The sequence below is a fragment of the Schistocerca piceifrons genome, chromosome X (assembly GCF_021461385.2).
Source record: "Schistocerca piceifrons isolate TAMUIC-IGC-003096 chromosome X, iqSchPice1.1, whole genome shotgun sequence".
NCBI lineage: Eukaryota > Metazoa > Arthropoda > Insecta > Orthoptera > Acrididae > Schistocerca > Schistocerca piceifrons.
Window position 1 is genome coordinate 229,742,257 of NC_060149.1, and position 23,179 is coordinate 229,765,435.

The 23,179-nt window shown below is 41.8% G+C and overlaps 1 protein-coding gene and 1 non-coding gene across 3 annotated transcripts in view; one reads left to right on the forward strand and one right to left on the reverse strand.

Annotated features, from left to right (window-relative positions):
• LOC124721550 (protein phosphatase 1H) overlaps positions 1 to 23,179 on the reverse strand; it is a 174,769-nt gene that overhangs the window by 103,608 nt on the left and 47,982 nt on the right. The gene's annotated exons all lie outside the window — the stretch shown is intronic.
• Positions 9,613 to 9,687, forward strand: Trnas-cga. Its single transcript has one exon. It is a non-coding gene; the product is annotated as a tRNA-Ser (tRNA).

Sequence of the window (23,179 nt, forward strand, 5' to 3'; positions counted from 1 at the left end):
GGGGGAAACAAATTTATCACTATATACCAAGGACCCTCTCAAGTGGTGGAGACTACTTTGTAAGTTACCATGAAACTTCAGCTGCCAACGACAATGACGATAATACATGTTGGGTGTCTATGACCTTTTTGAGGTAGTCCAGAGTTGATTCCAGGAATTTCATGGGTAGAGCTCAAGGAAGTGTCAGTGGAGTGTAATAAACTACACAGATCCTACAAGCAACTGCACGAACAAATTAAACAGGTAATGGAAGTTGTGCCACATACACAGTGGAAGAGAGAATGGCTGGACACTGGAATAAGATACTGAAAACACTATTTGGAAAGGAAGAGATTTGGAGACACCGCAAGGTTTCATAATGATTATATAATGGAAAGACAGAGATTTTGGTTCAAATGGCTCTGAGCACTATGCGACTTAACTTCTGAGGTCATCAGTCACCTACAACTTAGAACTAATTAAACTTAACTAGCCTAAGGACATCACACACATCCATGCCCGAGGCAGGATTCGAACCTGCGACCGTAGCAGTCGCCCGGTTCCAGATTGTAGCACCTAGAACCGCACGGCCACTCCAGTCGGCCAGAGATTTTGGAGCCAGATTTTAAACTGCAATACATTTCCAGGCACAGATGTGGACCCTGACCACAACTTAATGGTTACGAACAGTAGTGCAAAATTGAAGAAACTGGAAAAAGGTAAGAACCAGAGGTTGATGAAAATTTCAGAGGGAGCATTGGACAACAGTTGAATATAACAGGGGAATGAAATACAGTAGAGCACCAAACATGAAGACAAGGCCTAGTAGAAATCCTTGGATAACATAAGATAATGAATATAACTGACGAAAGGAGAAAATATAAAAATGAAGCAGGCAAAATGGAATGCAAACATAAAAAAAGACTGACAGGAAATGCAAAATGGCTAAGCAAGAATGGCTAGAAGTGAAATGTATGGATTTAGAGACATGTTTCATTAGGGGAAAGATAGATACCACTTAAAGAGGCCTCTGGGGGAAAAGGCAGCAGCTACAGGAATATCAAGAGCTCAGATGGAAAGCCAGTCCTAAGCAACGAAGGGAAAGCAGAGAGGTGGAAGGAGTATATAAAGGGTCTAAATTTAGAAAGGGAAGTGGACGTGGATGAAGATGAGATAGGAGATATGATACTGTGAGACGAATTGGACAGCGCATGAAAAAATGGAAGTTGGAACAAGGTTCTGGGAGTAGATGACATTTTGTTACAACTACTGATAGCCTTGGGAGAGCCAGCCATGACAAAAGTCTTCCATCTGATATGAACAACGTATGAGACAGGTGAAATACTCTCAGACTTCAAGAAGAGTGTAATAATTTAAACTACAAACGAAGCAGTTGCTGACAGGTGTGAAAATTACTGAACTATCAGTTTAATAAGTCATGGCTGCAAAATACTACAGTAACATGAATTCATTACAGAAGAATGGAAAACTGGTAGAAGCCCAGTTTGGAGTCCAGAAACGTAGGAACATGTGAGGCAATATTGACCCTATGAATTATCTTGAAAGATAGGTTAAGGAAAGGCAAAACTATGTTTATAACATTTGTAGACTTAGAGAAAGATTTTGACAATGTTGACTGGACCAATCTCTTTGAAATTTTGAAAGTAGCAGGGCTAAAATACAGGGAGCGAAAGGCTATTTATAACTTGTACAAAAACCAGACAGCAGTATAAGAGACTAAGGGCATGAAGGGAAGCAGTAGTCAAGGAGTGAGACAGGCTTGAATCCTATCCCCGATGTTATTCAATCTGTAGCAAGCAAGCAGTAAATGAAAGCAAAGAAAATTTTGGTGAACAAATTTAAGTCATGGGAGAAGAAATAAAGTTTTGCCGATGAAATTGTAATTCTGTTAGAGACAGCAAAGGACTTGAAAGAGTAGTTGAACGGGATGAACAGTGTCTTGAAAGAAGGATACAAGATGAAACATCAATAAAAGAATAATGATAAAATGATAATGGAATATAGTGGAATTAAATCAGGTGATGCTAAGAGAATTATATTAGGAAATGAAACACTTAATGTAGTATGTGAGTTTTGCTATTTGGGCAGTAAAATAACTGACGATGGCCAAAGTAAAGAGGATATAAAATGTAGATTGGCAATGGCAAGAAAAGCATTTCTGAAGAAGAGAAATAATTAACATCGAATACACATTTAAGTGCTTCGAAGTCTTTTCTGAAGGTATTTGACTGGAGGGTAGCCATCCAGGGAAGTGAAACATCGACGATAAACAGTTCAGACTAAAAGAGAACAGAAGCTTTTCAAATGTGGTGCTACAGAAGAATTCTGAAGATTAGGTGTGTAGATCATGTAACTAATGAGGAGGTATGGAACAGAATTGAGGAGACAAGATATTTGTGGCACAACTTGACCAAAATAAGGGCTCGGTTGATAGGACACATTCTGAGACATCAAGGGACCACCAATTTAGTATTGTACGGAAGCGTGGGGGCGTAAAAATCATAGAGGGAGACCAAGAGATGAATAAACTGAGCAGATTCAGAAGGATGTAGGTTGCAGTAGTTATTCAGAGATGAAGAGGCTCACACAGGATAGAGTAGCATGGTGAGCTGCATGAACCACTCTTCGGATTGAAGACCACAACAAAAACATTTGGCAGATGAGTGTGATATTAGAGAATTAAATGAAATTGTGGAGGCAGTAAAAATGTGAGCAGAGGTAACTAGGTCAGCAGAAGAATGGCATGCTACGCAGATAATGCATTTGGGAAGTGAAGCTTAACAACGCATGGCTGTTACGTAAATTAGAAGAGGCAGAGTAATGGATTATACTGGGGCATCAGAGGAGGTGACGACCCAGAAGCTGGTAATGCTGCAAGCACAGGCTGAAATGTTGGACAAGGGAACTGTAGTGACAAGAATGCTACAAGCATTAGCCGATAGCACACAGGGTGCACAAGGGGTAGGGTCAAACTTGTAAAAAGCCATTATCACCTGCTGCATGGACGAGTGAGTGCTAATCTTTTGTCACCTGAACATTACTTGTAGGAATTACAGAAAACACATATGAGCTAGGGCCTGAGTTAAGCCCAATCATAGAACACAGGAGACAAAACCTGTCCTAGTACTACCACACAGCATCAGTGGAAGTGGAGACTGACCAAGTGTATTCTAATTTGATTCCCAGTGACAGGAAGGCATGCACAGTTTAAGTGTTATGCCATTCACACATATCCAGTGAAGTAGGGAGTTCTTGCAAAATTCGTGCACATGAGGATCTATGGGATATTGTTAATTTCGGAAGATGGTAGCAAGCACGCAATAATGACACACAAGGAGTTGCAACACTGTCGAATGGGGAAAGTCATTATGTGCTCGACCATGTACTACAAACAAGCCAGAATACATGCACAGTGTAATTCATCTTAGCCAGACAGAAGGGACTAGATTGTCCGAGGAAAATCACGGAACCAAGATTGAATTTCCAGCAAGCAGGTTTTCATTGGATTTACTACACTTATAATGACATCATAATAGAGGTGAGTTATTATTAGCTGAGGAAGCTCATGGAGGCGAGACAGAGTGAACTGAAGGGAAGTGGTTACTAATAAATGGGACTACCTGCAATATACCAGGGTCAACCTTCCATCTACCAGGGCGATAATGGAAATCATGGACGTGAACATCTCACAACTATAGTTGTTTTGGCCAGATGTACCTTTGAAATTATTGCCAGCACTGAATACAACATTCCTAAATCATAACCTACAACCTGACTTAATCCATTTCCTGGATCAATTAATTTGCATGCATGAAGGGCATACTTCAGCTGAGCAGTTAATGCAGCACATAGAGCAGCTCAGACGGGGACAATGGCATGAGACGACGATTTTGAGTGCCACAATACCAAGTGCAGCAGTGGCTGTTACTCTGTTGTGTGTAACTTTTATCGTTTTGAGGGGAAGATCCGACCATCAGCATAAACCACCAATAGTCCAGATTCCAGTAGAATGTATCCCTAAAGCATACGACAGCATGAAAGTGTAATCTTATAGTGTGAATATGGAAGAGATGTACATTTCAGGTTAAGAGAAAAAGTGTAATGAAGCAACTAAAAACACTTAAGAAAGGCAAGGCCTCAAGTTCAGATTGCATATCAATCAGCTTCCTTTCAGAGTACGCTGATACAATAGATCCATACTTAGCAATCGTATACAACCATTCACTTGTAGAAAGATAGCGTACTCGAAGACTGGAAAGTTGCGCAAGTCACACCAATAGGAGTAAAATGCTGAATTACAGACCAACTTGCAGTAGGGCTTTGAAACATATACTGTGCTCGAACATTATCAATTACCTCAAAGGAACCGGTTTATTGACAAGCAGCCAACACAGATTCAGAAGATATCATTCTTGTAAAACACAACTAGCTCTTTATTCTCATGAAGTAATGAGTGCAGTCGACAGGCAGTGGCAAATTGATCCCATACTTTTAGATTTACAGAAGCTTTTTGACACTGTTTCTTAAAAGCAATTTCTAATTAAACTGCGTGCCTATGTGGTATCATCTCATCTCAGCTGTGCGACTGGATTTGTGATTTCCTGTCATGAAGCTCACAGTTCAGAATAACTGATGGAAAGTCATCAAGTAAAACAGAAGTAACATCTGGCATTCCCCAAGGAAGTGTAATAGGCCCTCTGTTGTTCCTGATCTACATAAATGATTCAGGAGACAATCTGAGAGTGTTTGCAGGTGATGCTGTCATTTACCGTCTAGTTACATCATTACATGACAAAAATGAACTGCAAAATGATTTAGACAAGATATCTGTACAGTGCAAAAAGTGGCAACTGACTCTCAATAATAACAAGTGTGAAGTAATCCATATGATTTCTAGTAAGGAATCCACTAAATTTTGGTTACACGATAAATCACACACATCTAAAGACTGTAAACTCAACTAAATACTTACAGATTACAATTACGAATAACTTTTTGGAATAATCACAGAGATAATTCTGTGTGGAAAGCAAACTAGAGACTGTAAGTTATTGGTGGAACACTTAGAGAATGTAACAAGTTTACTAAAGAGACTGCTTACATTACACTTGTCCGCCCTCTTCTGGAGTACTATAGTGCAGTGTGGGATCCATGTCAGAAGGGACTGATAGAGAGCATAGAAAGGGTTCAAAGAAGGGCAGCTTGTTTCGTATTATCACAAAATAAGGGAAAGAGCACCACCGATATTATATACAAACTGGGGTAGCCGTCATTAAAAAAAAAAGGCATTTTTTTGCGGCATGACCTTATAAAATTTCAATCACCAACTTTCTCCTCAGAGTGCAAAAATATTTTGTTGGTGCCCACTATCATAAGGCAAAATAATCATCATAATAAAATAAGAGAAATCAGAGCTCGCGCAGAAAGATTTAAGTGTTTGTTTTTACCATGCGCTATTTAAGAGTGGAATGGTACAAAAGTAGCTTAGGTGGTTCGATGAACCCTTTGCCAGCACTTAATTGTGAAATGCAGAGTAATCATATAAATGTAAATGTAACTGTACATGTAGATGCAGAGCAAAGGGACAAGTCATGAAGGTTAAATTGCCAGAAGTGCCAACGAGTGTGATAAATTTATAAGCAAGCAGCAATAAGCAGCATACTAAGGAGACTGGACACAGTATCTAACCCATGTGGACAAATCACCAGTTGTTTTGATTATCAATTTCTCTGTATTTTGTACGAATATGTAGAATAATTTTAAATAGGTTTTAAGGTTGATTTGAGGGACCAGTCCTTGCTCATAAAAGGAGTTTATGTAGCATACCAACCATACATGGGCATATTAGTGAGGCTGAATGATGTACTGTAGCAGTGCTGGCAGCAAGTGAGCACAGGATCTTGTCACTGTAATAATTCAACAAGGCCAAACCAATGTTATGAAGCAGATTAGTTTGTTGCAATGGCAAACTCAGAGGTGCTGCACAGACTACTGCAGCAAGGGGCACAAGGCAGATTTACACATTGGCAGCGACAGTTGTACTTTATGTTACGTGACTGGTAGTGGCACATATTCATAACAAGTGGACCGTTGCCTTCTATAAGTACTGGATCTTTTTCCAACAAAATTGTTCTCAAGTCTTGCTGTGCTGGACATGTTCGTCACACGGCCAGCTAACAGAAGTCACTGGTTGAGACCACAACAGGGTAAAAGCTATATGCATTAAGTCCCTCCCTGGACTAAGTGCCACAGTACGGCTGTCCATCCCAGATCAACTCCAGCAGCATGACCAGTTCCTGCCCAGGGGCAGTAGGTCACTCCCGGAGCACACAAGCTGTCTACCGCCATTGCAGAATGGGTGTCTAATCGTAGTGGGCACCCGCCACAGTGATGCAGCTACAGCATATATAGCAGCACTAAGTACACACACTGTAGGCACAGAAATCGCACAGCCAGCTTTGTAATGAGGCCACTGGCACTCGGAGACTCAGAATCGTGGGATGTGCAGGCACCTAACACAGCAGAATTCAGCAGCCAGCATGCCACTGATCCAGTGTATCAAGCAGCACAGCCGCATCAACACAGAACTTGTTACATTCGCTACTGCTTATCTTTGGAGCCCACAGCCTCCTGGACTCCCACCTCACCTCCACCACACACTCGCACAATTCTGTCTCATAGCTGCCTCTCTCTCCTCTGGGGACTCTATAATTTTTAGTATTGTTTCTCCCATTCAAATACTTGACAGCAGTGGTTCCCCTAAACTTTTAAGAGAAGTCATAAAAGGAATGTATGAAGAGTTGCATATATCTATTGCAGCCAAAAGTAATCCAAATACAGACGGCATCATGGGTGCAGTTTATAACATTTGCTTTCTAATACCTACAAAAACAAAATCCTTTGGGAATACATAAATAAACTACCATTTTACTCTCTCAATCTTAAAAATCCAGACTGTATACTGACAATGTTATTTGCAGATGACCAGGTGATTGCTGCTAACAGTGAGAATAATCTACAAAGAACAGCACATCAAATACAAAGAATCTGTGTTTCTGGCAGCTTGCAGATGTTTGATAAAAACAAAGATAATGGCATTTTATGGGAAAAGAAAATTAGATCCAAATTGCAATAAACAGGAGGGCAAGTAACAAATTTTAAATACTTGGGATGTCATCATTCCATCCTGGATTTTCGATTGCATATAAAGAAAGATTATGCAGTTGATTTCTCATTCAGAAATTTCACATGAAGGTGAAACTGATTTTCAAAATAAGATAGAGAAATTGAATTAAACATACTTTAAGACGAGTAACAATAAGAGACAGAATGAGGAATGAAATGATAAGGGAAACAGTGAAAGAGGAACCCTTGCATAGCAGAACAGAAACATCATGGCTAAGATGGTATGGGCACTTAAAAAGAACAGTAAATAAAAGGAGTCCCAAGAGGGAACATGAAATGGAGGTGCGAAGGAAAAGACCCAGTGGAAGACCAATGGATAGGTGGCTGAAAGGTGTGGAAAAGTGTGTTGAAAAAAGAGGTATGACTGGACCAGAGTGAACACAGAAAGATGGTTGGAAAACATGACTAGATGGTGAGGCTTACGTTCCACACAGGCCCAGCCTGGGCAGTAAATTGTTCAAGATTATCCCATTGATGATGATGATGATGATGATGCATATAAAACAAATTTTACAATGGAAAGAAAAAAATAGACGCTTATGAAATGTTGTAAAACCTTGCCACTCCCAGTTGTAATGTATGGATAACAACAAATGAGGACACACTACAAATACAGGGTGCGGAAACAAGGGTTCTTAGATATGTAGTATGATAAACAAGTCTATATCAATAGCCAAATACAGAAATAAGAGCAGAATTAAGATTAATACCTCTAGATGAAAAAATAGAAGGAACTGGAATGAACACATCAGAAGGATGGAAGGTGACAGATGGCCCCAGTAGCCAGTGGTCACGTGTAAATGTATGTGTATGTGTATGTGTGTGTGTGTGTGTGTGTGTGTGTGTGTGAGAGAGAGAGAGAGAGAGAGAGAGAGAGAGAGAGAGAGAGAGATTTGTCTATTTCGAAAGAAGGCCTGATCAAAAGCTTACGTGTTTAGTAGTCTTTTTGTTGTGCCTGGCTGTGACACATCTCCGCTATATGGTGAGCAGCAATCTATCCTTTTCATAATATTGTCATTTTCGATTGCATATAAAGAAAGATTAGGCAGTGGATTTCTCATTCAGAAATTTCACTTGAATGTTTATTGTTTGTGAACAGATTGTGTTACGTGTTATGTAAGAGGAATAAATGACTAAGAGCACATGTAGGAATTCGACAGCAGCAGGATTATGACCTACTGAGACAGCAGCTTATTTTTCCTTAATATCGTTGCTTGCATTTACAAGATATCCAGACTGTCATTCAAATATGGAATCAATGTTTTAAGGACGACTACACTCAACACTGTGCAATTAAAGGCTGAGATGTCAGACAATGTTCACTCAGCCGTGCAGGATTGCATAATCACATCACACACTTCAGCCAGGATATGGGCTTTTTTTCACGTGCACTAGTATCCACACTGACAGTGCATTGATGAACTGTCAAGGCTGCATTACAGAGAGGTGCACTGACAGTGGTGCATCCAACAACAACGTTTGACACGAGTGGCACTCTGTCATGTTTTCAGTAGCGTCCCAGTTCTACGTACAGTATCATGACAATCGTATCCATGTATGGGTGACAAAGTTACGGCTAGCACTTACATTGGTTCCAAATTCTTACTTATTACATTTTGAAGGGTAGTATAATACATGGTAAAATTGCAAAAGTCTTCTGAATCAGCTGACTGAAAAAGTATGTAAGAATGACCACTAATGTCAAAGAAAAATTTTTTCGTTAGGATAATATACATGTTTTAGCAGTGGGAGAACTGAAGTACATGAAACACAAATTGTTAAATCACCCACTATACAGGGTGATTCAAAAAGAATACCACAACTTTAAAAATGTGTCCAGAATGAGATTTTCACTCTGCAGCGGAGTGTGCGCTGATATGAAACTTCCTGGCAGATTAAAACTGTGTGCCCGACCGAGACTCGAACTCGGGACCTTTGCCTTTCGTGGGCAAGTGCTCTACCAACTGAGCTACCGAAGCACGACTCACGCCCGGTACTCACAGCTTTACTTCTGCCAGTACCTCGTCTCCTACCTTCCAAACTTTACAGAAGCTCTCCTGCGAACCTTGCAGAACTAGCACTCCTGAAAGAAAGGATATTGCGGAAGCATGGCTTAGCCACAGCCTGGGGGATGTTTCCAGAATGAGATTTTCACTCTGCAGCGGAGTGTGCGCTGATATGAAACTTCCTGGCAGATTAAAACTGTTTTAATCTGCCAGGAAGTTTCATATCAGCGCACACTCCGCTGCAGAGTGAAAATCTCATTCTGGAAACATCCCCCAGGCTGTGGCTAAGCCATGTCTCCGCAATATCCTTTCTTTCAGGAGTGCTAGTTCTGCAAGGTTCGCAGGAGAGCTTCTGTAAAGTTTGGAAGGTAGGAGACGAGGTACTGGCAGAAGTAAAGCTGTGAGTACCGGGCGCGAGTCGTGCTTCGATAGCTCAGTTGGTAGAGCACTTGCCCGCGAAAGGCAAAGGTCCCGAGTTCGAGTCTCGGTCGGGCACACAGTTTTAATCTGCCAGGAAGTTTTAAAAATGTGTATTTAATGAAAGAAACATAATATAACCTTCTGTTATACATCATTACAAAGAGTATTTAAAAATGTTTTTTTCCACTTAAAAACAAGTTCAGAGATGTTCAATATGGCCCCCTCCAGACACACGAGCAATATCAACCCGATACTCCAACTCGTTCCACACTCTCTGTAGCATATCAGGCGTAACAGTTTGGATAGCTGCTGTTATTTCTCGTTTCAAATCATCAATGGTGGCTGGGAGAGGTGGCCGAAACACCATATCCTTAGCATATCCCCACAAGAAAAAATCGCAGGGGGTAAGATCAGGGCTTCTTGGAGGCCAGTGATGAAGTGCTCTGTCACGGGCTGCCTGGCGGCCGATCCATCGCCTAGGGTAGTTGACGTTCAGGTAGTTACGGACAGATAAGTGCCAATGTGGTGGCGCTCCATCCTGCTGAAATATGAATTGTTGTGCTTCTTGTTCGAGCTGAGGGAACAGCCAATTCTCTAACATCTCCAGATACTGTAGTCCAGTTACAGTAGCACCTTCGAAGAAAAAGGGACCAAAAACTTTATTGGCCGAAATGGCACAGAAAACGTTCACCTTAGGCGAGTCACGTTCATACTGAGTTGTTTCCCGCAGATTCTCAGTGCCCCATATACAGACATTGTGACGGTTGACTTTCCCGTTAGTGTGGAAAGTTGCATCATCACTAAACACAATCTTTGAAACGAAAGATTCATCTGTTTCCATTTGAGCAAGGATAAAATCACAGAAATCGATTCTTTTAATCTTATCAGCTGCAGACAGTGCTTGAACCAATTTCAGACGATAAGGTTTCATAACTAACCTTTTTCGTAGGACTCTCCATACAGTTGATTGTGGAATTTGCAGCTCTCTGCTAGCTCTGCGAGTCGATTTTCCTGGGCTGCGAACAAATGCTTGCTGGATGCGTGCTACATTTTCATCACTCGTTCTCGGCCGTCCAGAACTTTTCCCTTTGCACAAACACCCATTCTCTGTAAACTGTTTATACCAACGTTTAATACACCACCTATCAGGAGGTTTAACACCATACTTCGTTCGAAATGCACGCTGAACAACTGTCGTCGATTCACTTCTGCCGTACTCAATAACACAAAAAGCTTTCTGTTGAGCGGTCGCCATCTTAGCATCAACTGACGCTGACACCTAGTCAACAGCGCCTCAAGCGAACAAATGTACAACTAAATGAAACTTTATAGCTCCCTTAATTCGCCGACAGATAGTGCTTTAGCTCTGCCTTTTGTCGTTGCAGAGTTTTAAATTCCTAAAGTTGTGGTATTCTTTTTGAATCACCCTGTATTAACCCGATTTGTCAACTTCTGCATTCCTTTTCTTCCCATGTTTCAAGAAATTCATGCTAGAAAATTAAAAGATTAGAGTAATTGCAGATTTTTTCCAGACCTTCCAGAATCGCATTTTAGGGTGGAATCTAATCTCTAAGGACTGGGAGTGGATAAGGTGCATAGAAGTAAAAGAGGGCAACATCAAAAAAAGAAAGGTTACAAAATCACTGTTGTTTTATATTCAGAGTGGGAAATTTTAGCTTTCTCTCATGCACATTAACACTTTTCAGTCACTAGTGGAGTGCACTTTACACAGTATCTCTAATTATCAACTAAGATGGTGTCAAGTTGCATAACGACATTTGTATTTCAATTTTTACTCTCCTCATTTTGGCTTACATTCTTCATGGAATCATGTGAGGCATACCCCAAGACTGTCCGCTCCCAGCAGCTGAATGGTCAGCGTGACGGACTGTCTATCCTCTGGGCCTGGGTTCGATTCCTGGCTGGGTCGGGGAACTTTCTTCGCCCAGGGACTGGGTGTTGTGCTGTCATCATCATCATCATCATCCTATCATCCTCACCGACTGCAGGTCGCCGAAGTGGCGTCAAATTGAAAGACTGGCACCCAGTGAACGGTCTACCCGATTGGTGGGGGGGGGGGGGGGGGGGGGGCGGCCTAGCCATACGATTATATTTAATAAATTAACCCCAACAAGATTGTTTCTTCAGCCTCACTGATTACAATTCTACCCCAACTGTGTTTGTAGCTGTCATTTGGTAATGATATTATTGGCATGTTGTATACATGGAAGAAGCCTGGAGATACTGACAGATTTCAGATAGATTATATAATGGTAAGACAGAGATTCAGGAACCAGGTTTTAAATTGTAAGACTTTTCCAGGAGCAGATGTGGACTCTGACCACAATCTATTGGTTATGAACTGTAGATTAAAACTGAAGAAACTGCAAAAAGGTGGGAATTTGAGGAGATGGGACCTGGATGAACTGAAAGTACCAGAAGTTGTAGAAGGCTTCAGGGAGGGCATTAGGGAACGACTGACAAGAATGGGGGAAAGAAATACAGTAGAAGAAGAATGGGTAGCTTTGACAGACAAAATAGTGAAGGTAGCAGAGGATCAAGTAGGTAAAAAGACGAGGGCTAATATAAATCCTTGGGTAAAAGAAGAGAGATTGAATTTAATTGATGAAAGGAGAAAATATAAAAATGCAGAAAATGAAGCAGGCTAAAAGGAATACAAACATCTCAAAAATGAGATCGACAGGAAGTGCAAAATGGCTAAGCAGGGACGGCTACAGGACAAATGTAAGGATGTAGAGGCTTATCTCACTAGGGGTAAGATAGATACTGCCTACAGGAAAATTAAAGAGACCTTTGGAGAAAAGAGAGCCACTTGCATGAATATCAAGAGCTCAGATGGAAACCCAGTTCTAAGCAAAGAAGGGAAAGCAGAAGGGTGGAAGGAGTATATAGAGGGTCTATACAGGGGCGATGTTCTTAAGGACAATATTATAGAAATGGAAGAGAATGTAGATGAAGATGAAATGGGAGATATGATACTGCGTGAAGAGTTTGACAGAGCACTGAAAGACCTAAGTTGAAACAAGGCCCCCGGAGTAGACAACATTACATTAGAACTACTGACAGCCTTGAGAGAGCCAGTCCTGACCAAACTCTACCATCTGGTGAGCAAGATGTATGAGACAGGCAAAATACCCTCAGACTTGAAGAAGAATATAATAATTACAATCCCAAAGAAAGCAGATGCTGACAGCTGTGAAAATTACCAAACAATCAGTTTAATAAGTCATGGATGCAAAATACTAAAGCGAATTCTTTACAGACGAATGGAAAAACTGGTAGAAGCCGACCTCGGGGAAGATCAGTTTGGATTCCGTAGAAATATTGGAACACGTGAGGCAATACTGACCCTAAGACTTATCTTAGAAGCTAGATTAAGGAAAGGCAAACCTACGTTTCTAGCATTTGTACACTTAGAGAAAGCTTTTGACAATGTTGACTGGAATACTCTCTTTCAAATTCTGAAAGTGGCAGGGGTAAAATACAGGGAGCAAAAGGCTATTTACAATTTCTACAGAAACCAGATGGCAGTTATAAGAGTCGAGGGACATGAAAGGGTAGCAGTGGTAGAGAAGGGAGTGAGACAGGGTTGTAGCCTATCCCCGATGTTATTCAATCTGTATATTGAGCAAGCAATAAAGGAAACAAAAGAAAAATTTGAAGTAGGAATTAAAATCTATGGAAAAGAAATAAAAACTTTGAGGTTCGCTGATGACATTGTAATTCTGTCAGAGATAGCAAAGGACATGGAAGAGCAGCTGATCGGAATGGACATGGTCTTGAAAGGAGGATATAAGATGAACGTCAACAAAAGCAAAATGAGAATAATGGAATTGGATGATGCTGTGGGAATTAGATTAGGAAATGAGACACTTAAAGTAGTAAATGAGTATTGCTATTTGAAGAGCAAAATAACTGATCATGGTCGAAGTAGAGAGGATATAAAATGTGGACTGGCAATGGCAAGGAAAGCATTTCTGAAGAAGAGAAATTTGTTAACATCGAGTATAGATTTAAGTGTCAGGAAGTCATTTCTGAAAGTATTTGTATGGAGTGTAGCCATGTATGGAAGTGAAACATGGACGATAAACAGTTTAGACAAGAAGAGAATAGAAGCTTTCGAAATGTGGTGCTACAGAAAAATGCTGAAGATTAGATGGGTAGATCACGTAACTAATGAGGGGGTATTGAATAGAACTGGAGAGAAGAGAAATTTGTGGCACAACTTGACTAGAAGGAGGGATCGGTTGGTGGGACATGTTCTGAGGCATCAAGGGATCACCAATTTAGTATTGGAGGGCAGCGTGGAGGGTAAAAATCGCAGAGGGAGACCAAGAGATGAATTCACTACACAGATTCAGAAGGATGTAGGTTGCAGTAGGTACTGGGAGATGAAGAACCTTGCACAGGATAGAGTAGCATGGAGAGCTGCATCAAACCAGTCTCTGGACTGAAGACCACAACAACAACAACATTATTGGCATAGCATAAAATGATGCCAAAAGAAAATAAAAATAAGCATGTGTATCAACTACACATTAAATCTGGAACACCAGTAAAAGTAGCAAATAAACGAATTTTTACTAATTGTGCTTGTACAGTATAATGAGAAGAATCCATGATTAAATCTGTAAGTGATTTACGGGTGTATAGGGTGCAAAATTTAGGACTGCCACTACTGGCAGCAACAATGGCTCTAGCCTGGCTGAGCTTCAAGGTGAACTTGGATGCCACGTCATGCTGCTTCCATTCTGTGCCAGAGATAATAAACTGTAGTGGCTGGCTGTTGTTACACGCCAGTCTCTTGGCAAACTGTAACCAGATGTCTTCAGTGGGTAAGAGTTCTGGAAAATGTCCAGGTCGGGGCAGTTGTCATTTATTTATTTATTTATATACTTGTTCCATAGATCTGTACATGTGAGCAAGTCACTCAGATGTGGAACGTGTCAATGTACATAATAGAATACATAGAATAAAGACATTGTTATAGTATTAATAACAGTGCACAAAAGTCATACTTATTAGCTTAAAAACTAGTCAACATAAATGTGAAGATAGCAGTTTCATATTTAGGGCATTATTGCATCTGTTTTAACCTTGAACAGTAATCAAAACTTCCCACTTTGGGTTTAAAAGTGACCCAAAAATTGAAATGAGAAAAACAGGAATTTTTACATTAGGGCATTATTACATTAGTTTAACAGTAAACAGTGTCAAAAAATTTAAAAACATCTTTCCAATCTGGGTTTTACTTATTTCTCTGAAAGAATTCCTCTAGTGAATAAAGTGAGGTCTCAAGTAAATAACTTTTCAAGCTACGTTTAAATACTGATGTACTACTCCTTATACTTTTGATGCTGTTGGGTAGGGAATTGAAAATTTTCGTTCCAGCGTACTTTACCCCTTTCTGAGTAAGTGTCAAGTTCTTTAACTCACAGTGGAAATCCTCTTTTCTTCTGTTGTTATGTTCATGATGTAGGCAATTTGTTTCATACAGAGTGGGGTTATTTATTATGAAGCACATCAGTGAATATATGTACTGAGATGTTGCTGTCAGTATTTCAAGTCGTTTAAAAAGATTTCGACATGAGGTTCGTGGGGGTACACCACAAATGATTCTTATTGCTCTTTTTTGTGCTGTGAGGATTTTCTTTGCAGCAGGTGTATTGCCCCAGAAGATGATGCCATAACACATGACTGAATGAAAATAGCCAAAGTAAGCTGACTTTGAGATGGTAATGTCATTGAAGCGTGACAAAATTCGTAAAGCAAATGTTGCCGACGTCAGCCGTTTTAGTGTTTGTAGAACGTGATGTTCCCAGTTCAGCCTACTGTCCACGTATACGCCTAACAAACTCTGTACTGAGATAGGTCAGAACAGCGTTGGCAGCATGCAGTCTTGTGTTATCTTGTTGAAAGATAATGTCACAGAATCAATCCTATTTTGTTATTTCTCATGTGTGTTTCTTTTTATACAGTTGACAAAATAATCTTATTATTATTATTATTATTATTATTATTATTACCATTATTGTTCACGTATTGGCCCAATAGGACTATGCAAGGTGCAACCCATCAATGTTACTTTTTTTGGTCCAAATTTGTTTCATCCTTTCAGAATGAAGTTTCTATCTTTCATTAGACCATGGTGTTCCAGTCTGTTTTCTAATTTCCCTCTGACCAACTTTCCTAGCAAATATCTTTTGCCCAAATGTTTTTCTGTCTGTAATGTCTGCCTGAGTTATACCAGCTACTTTAAGGTCCTCCTTAATTGCAGTAATCCATTTAACTGGATCAGTTTTGGTCTTACTTCTGTTTTTGTAGAATTCTGCTATTTGTTTTATCAACCCTTTTCTCATGTCACCATATATGTCTGTGTATTCTTCTATTTCCTTATCACTTCTCAGCCTGTAAGTTTCTCCATCAGTAATTTTGGGGGCTAATATTTTCCTAATAAGCTTTCTTTCTTTCTTTTGAATTGCTTCAATATCCCTCTTTCTACTTAAAATTAATGTGTCTGCTCCATAAAGATATTCAGGTTTGATTACAGTGCTGTAATGCCTAAGTTTACTAAATTTAGAAAGTGATTTTTTAGAATAATATTTTGTGTTAATCTGAATGCAACTACCATTTTTTGACTGTTGATCTTTGTTGGTAGCTTTTTCCAGACCGTTTTCTTGTATGATTTCCACGAAGTATTTAAACTGAGAAACCTTTTTTTTGTGTTCAAAAATGTTGGTGCTTGTTTGTTGAATATCATATATTCTGTTTTTTCGAATAATATTTGTAGTCCTACTTTTTCCATGATACCTTTAAGAATTTCAATTTGTTTTTGAGCTGTGGTAATATCCTTAGTTAAAATTGCCCAATCATATGGAAAAGCAAGTCAATCTATTCTAATATTACTTCTGCCTAACTTGATTGATTGCTCTACATTTTTACTTGACTTTTGGTCTCGTCATTCTGTAATTACCTTTTCCAGAACACAGTTAAACATTAATGAGGAGAATCCATCTCCCTGTCTAACACCAGTCTTTATATCAAATGGTTCGGAAATTTCTCCCATGAATTTAACTTTTGAGCTAGTGTTGTTAACATTTCCTTAATCAGTGTTAGAGTTTTATTATCTAGCCCTTGCTCCTTTAAAATCTGGAAAAAAGAGATTCACGGTTGACTGAGTCATAGGCCTTTTTAAAATCCACAAATGTACAGTCTTAGAGATAAAAACTGACCGCCAGCTGGCGGCCACAGAGACTACGTCTGAATTGTTCACTTAAGATGGCCAATAAAACCGATCGCCCTTGATAACACTAAGTAGGGCAATCTGCACATTCTAGCAACACTGTAAGATGGCGAAGTGGCAGGAGGAAGTGTTGTCTACTTCCGAGATGTTCTCGTGGTGTGTGAGCACGTGGTCTAGTAGTAATTGTCATGCATTCTAAACTTACAGTCACGTGTTTGCATCCAACTGTATTTCTTTTCTTTTTTTTTCACATTTTGGCCCTCATCTAAAGTTATGAGATTGATTGAACATCAAAGATAATTCGTTCCACATTCTACTCACCAGTAATAATAAATACTTCCAGAAACAATTCCACAGGACAGCTTGTGGCTGTGCCGCTATCAGAATAGCTTACGCTCAAGCGTTTCCTCTTACTGCAGCAGCTACCGGCCACCACCTGCCACCTGAAATCGGGCACCGCCCAGGCGAATGCAGCGTGACGCTGTCAGTGTATGTCTGAACTGTCATTTTCGAATTTAAAGTATTAGTTATCATCTTGCAGTTAAGCATTGGATTTTGCATACTTGAAAATCATGAACTACAGTTAAGCGTCGTAAAATTGGGTCGCAGGTGCTAAAAGGTGTAACATCTTCAACACAACATTTACTTTTTGTATAATACAGGGATGAATGCAGAGGAGGCAGCTCGAAAGGTTTGAACTGTGTGTGGAGCGAGTGCTCAAAAGTGTGTTTTTCACTATGAATTCTTCCCCAAAGGTGTGCCCCCCACAGCTGGAATTTGTTGCCAACAACTGAGACACCTTTCAGTCGCAGTGTATCTGCATAATTGATCTGCGCATGTGTTGTTCAACACACAGCAGTTGTCACTATCACTGGAACCAATGACTCTCTCTCTCTCTCTCTCTCTCTCTCTCTCTCTCTCTCTCTCTCTCTCTCTGTGTGTGTGTGTGTGTGTGTGTGTTCTCGTGTTCATGCACACTCTGAATCAATACTATTAACATTAGAGAGACAAGCAACAATATATATTGCATCAAAGATAATTGTAAAGTATTTTAATGCAATAGCTAATTGCTAAAAACTGAATTTTTACCCAACCCAGGTCTTGCATATTACATTAAGTAAGATGTATTAACTCCATAATATCATTAGCAGAGACAGTGCACGCTTGTCGCAGCTTGCGACAAGTGCAGCGATTAGCAGTGCACATTGCCACCGTGATTTCTATATGTTGTCTGAGCGTGGACACTGCAGCAGATGCTTTGCCATAAACAAATCATCTTGGCTCTGACTGCAGCGAACGGACACCACTGCCTTCATGTTCTTATAGTAACCAACGTGAGATTCTACTCACAGGTGCCATGGAGTAATTGGAATGGGTGTCATGTCCTTAGCCATCAGAATATTAACCAGTGATGAAATGTCCACTCTATTCGAATCCCAATAAAATAGGAACCTTTTCACAAAGTAATTTATCCAACACACAAAAATTAACTGCAGAGCTTTCATGCACGCAGTGGTAACACACAAGGAAATACACTACCGGCCATTAAAATTGATACACCATGAAGATGACGTGCTACAGATGCGAAATTTAACCGACAGGAAGAAGATGCTGTGATATGCAAATGATTAGCTTTTCAGAGTTTTCACACAAGGTTGGCGCCAGTGGCGACATCTACAACGTGCTGACATGAGGAAAGTTTTCAAAAGATTTCTCATACCCAAACAGCAGTTGACCAGCGTTGCCTGGTGAAACGTTGTCGTGATGCCTCGTGTAAGGAGGAGAAATACGTACCAGCACGTTTCCGACTTTGATAAAGGTCGGATTGTAGCCTATCGCGATTCAGGTTTATCATATCGCGACATTGCTGCTCGCATTGTTCGAGATCCAATGACTGTTAGCAGAATATGGAATCGGTGGGTTCAGGAGGGTAATACGGAACGCCGTGCTGGATCTCAACGGCCTTGTATCACTAGCAGTTGACATGACAGGCAGCTTATCGACATGGCTGTAACGGATTGTGCAGCCACGTCTCGATCCCTGAGTCAACAGATGGGAACGTTTGCAAGACAACAACCATCTGAATGAACAGTTCGATGACATTTGCAGCAGCATGGACTATCAGCTCGGAGACCGTGGCTGTGGTTACCATTGGCACTGCATCACAGACAGGAGCAGGTAACACAACTGTGAGTGCTCTTCAGACTTCATTCAGTAAGTCATCAGGAGACAGACTGAAACGTCAAATTAATGTCGCTTCCTGAGTCATATTCAATCCAAAATGAGGTGTTATTAAGATAGTTGAGTATTCCCATATGAATATTCCAATAGCCAGAAGAACCCGTTAGTGTGAAACCATCAGGAACTACATTAATATCAAACTGCAAGAACTTGAGACAATATGTGGACTCTTCCCTTTGCAGGGTAACCTTTTACTGTTATTTAGTATAATCTCCATCCTATGCGTAATGCAAATGGAACTTCACATTCATGAGGCACTTTTCGCTATTCTTGACAAACATCAGCAACTTGTAATCCCTGTGAGTAACAACTGTGTGATGATAATGGTACAAGTTGGTTGGTTGGGGTTTAAGGGACCAAACAGCAAGGTCATCAGTCCTTTGTTTCAAATGTGGTCCATTCCGCTAGTGTGACATCTCAGAAAAGTCAGAACAATAAAAGGGAAAAGGCTAAAAATGTAAAAGGGCAGTCATGTTGTCAATGGTAAAAACTGAGAATAAAAACCACTTTCCCGGAGGAAACCGAGAACCAGGGAGACCATCCGGGAATCGTCAGCCAACATCAAAGGTAAAGTGCGGGGGAGTATGTACTGATCACGCAGAGCCAAAAGAAGGGGGCATTCAACCAAAATGTGGGCTACTGACTGGAAGGCTCCACAACCACAAAGTGGGGGTGGCTCATCACGCAAAAGAAAACCATGGGTCAACCTGGTATGGCCAATGCAGAGTTGACACAGTGTGGTCGAGTCCTTTCGGGAGAGGCGAAAGGAAGAACGCCACGGGCCTGGTGTTACCTTAATCGCATGAAGTTTATTAGACAGGGGAGTAGCCTCCAAGAGTTGGCCCATGATTGTGCGAACTGGGATTTGATGTGAAGCCGTAAATCTACTGCAGGAAGGGTTACAGAAAACGGGGGGTAAGTGACAGCTCCCCCAGCCAAACAATCAGTGAGCTCATTACCCGGGATACCCACATGGCCAGGGACCCAAAGGAAGTCAACGGAACAAGCAGCACGGTGAATATCAGCGAGATGGTCATGGATGGCAGAGACCAATGGATGGCGCGAAAAACACAGATCAATAGCCAGAAGGCCACTCATTGAGTCCATACATAGCAAAACGCGGTTGTGTTGGGACTGTTTAATAAAGGTAAGGGCCTGGGAAATTTCCGTCAATTCTGCTGTAAACACCCCACATGTAGGTGGCAGCAGATTATTTTCTGTTCCAACAGAGGATGTGAAGGCATACCCCACATGATCAGCAGATTTAGAGCCATCAGTATAAAAAAGCATCCCGAAACTCCCATAAAATTCGGCGGAGAAAGAAACGGAACACCATCAGGGGGATGCAATCTTTCAGACCTCGGCGAAGATCCATCCGAATTCGAGGCCGAGGAACTAACCAAGGGGGTGTGGAGGGGAGGGAGCAAGGAAGACAGGACAAAGAAGGAAGCTGAAAATCACAGCAAAGAGATGCAAGGCGGAGCCCAACCGGTAAACCCGCTCGAGGGCGGGAATCGGGTGGGCGACGTCCACTGTCTGGGAACAGGATAGAATAGGAAGGACGAGTAGGAGAGGAACGGACAGCGAGTGCATAAGACACCAGAATCTGGGACCACCGAACAGAAAGGGGGGGGGGGGGATCCCAGCTTCAACCAGGAGACTATCAACAGGGCTAGTAGGGAAGGCACCAGTGGCCAAATGGATACCACGATGGTGGACTGGATCCAGTATGTGCAGTGTGGAAGGAGCAGCCAAGCCATAAACTTGACAACCATAGTCCAAGCGAGACAGAACTAGAGCACGATAAAGACGGAGAAGGAGGGAGCGGTCAGCACGCCAAGAGGAGTAGGCAAGGAAGCGAAGGACATTGAGTTTACGGAAACATCGTACCTTCAGAAGTCTGATATGGGGCAGCCAAGTGAGCTTGTTGTAGAAAAGAAGACCCAGGAAATGAAACTGTGGGACCACAGTCAATCATTGTGCATCAAGATAGAGCTCTGGATCAGGGTGGATCGTAGTACGACGACAGAAGTGGACCACTCTCAATTTTAAAGGAGATAATTGAAACCCGTGTGAGAGGGTCCATGCACAGGCACGCCATATAGCTCCCTGGAGCTGCCACTCTGCAGAGGCCATCGAAGAGGAACTAACCCAAATGCAGAAATCATCCACATACAGGGCAGGGGCGACCAAAGGACTGACAAAGGCCACAAGTCCATCGATAGTAATGAAGAAAAGATGTACACTCAAGACAGAAACCTGTGGGATGCCTGTCTCCTGGGTCCGTGGAGAACTAAAAACAGTACCAACCCAAACCCTGAATGACCGATGGAACAGGAACTGGCAGATAAAAATTGGGAGTGGGCCCCGAAGACCCCGCTGATGAAGTGTAAGTAAGATGTGATGGTGCCAGGCCGTGTCATAGGCTTTGCGAAGGTCAAAAAATACTGCAACCAAATGGCGGCACTGGGAAAAAGCCTGCCAAACTGCGGATTCCAAGCGAAGTAAATGACCAATCGGAGACCGTCCCTCTCGGTAGCCACACTGGTAAGGGGACAATAGATCCCGAGATTCGAGGACCGAATTGAACCGACGGGCTACCATCCATTCAAGTAAATTACAAACAACATTAGTCAGACTAATTAGCCAATAGCTGTCAACAAATAGGGGGTTCTTAGCAGGCTTAAGGACAGTAACCACGATGCTACCCCTCCACTGAGAAGGGAAGTCACCCTGGAGCCAGATACGATCAAACACCCGGAGATGATGATGCCGTTGTGGAGCACTGAGATGTTGAAGCAGTTGGTTATGAATGGAGTCTGGGCCAGGGGCAGTATCATGAGGAGAAGAAAGTGCGGAAAGAAATTCCCATTCAGTAAAAGGTTCGTTGTAAGATTCTGACTGACAAGGGGTAAAACATAAGGCGGACGCTTCGGCCCGCTGTTTCCGGTGAAGAAAAGCAGCCGGATAGGAGGCTGATGCCATTGCAAAATGGGTCGCAAGATGTTCCCCGAGAATCAACGGGTCCGTACAAAGGCCATCTGTGAGGTGAAGGCCTGGGAGGGTGGACTGCCGATGGCAACCTTGGAGAGAGCGAAGTGTAGCCCATACCCGTGACATAGGGACAGTAGAACCGAGGGAAGAAACAAATCGTTCCCAACACATCCGTTTGCTATGTTTGATTAAATAACGGGCTTTAGCGCGAAGGCGCTTAAAGGTAATAAGGCTGGCGATGGATGGGTGCCTCTTAAGGTGTTGCGAAGCTCAACGGCGATCACGGATGGCGATGGTGATGGTGATGGTGATGGTGATGGTGATGGTGATGGCAATGGCAATGGCCATACTCCACCATGGGACTTGCCGGCGACGAAATGCTCCAGAAGAGCGCAGTACAGCAAGGCTAGCAGCGTGAACAATCGCGTCAGACACGTCACGTAGGACGTCATCAATACGACCCGACAAAGAGAGAGAAAACACGACCTGTGCAGTGTATAGAGGCCAATCGGCGCGTTGGAAAGACCAACGAGGTAACCTGTCAATCGGAGACCGGGAAGGGAGAGAGAGAACCAATGGGAAATGGTCACTATCACAAAAATAAACTGATCTAAGAGAAGAATTCGTCTAAATGGAAATGCACTGCCCCACAAGGGATGATGAGCATTAAAATCCCTGAGAAGGAGGAAGGGAGGAGGAAGTTGCTGAAGAAGGGCAGTTAAGGCAGCAGGTGTAAGAGTCCTCTCAGGAGGGAGATAAAGATTGCAAACCATGACCTCAGAGTCCAGGTGGACCCTAACAGCAACTGCTTCCAATGTAGTTTGAAGAGGAATCCACGTGCTAGCAATGTCTGTACGGACCAACATACAAACGCCACCAGAAGCCCACAGGGGTCCGACCCAATTTTGACAGAAAACACGGAACCCACAGAGGGTTGGTGCGTGATCATCAGTAAAATGAGATTCCTGTAGAACCACACAAGCTGCAGAGTAGAACGAAATAAGGGATTTCAATTCCGGAAGGTGACGGTAGTATCCATTACAATTCCATTGGATAACCACAGAATGAT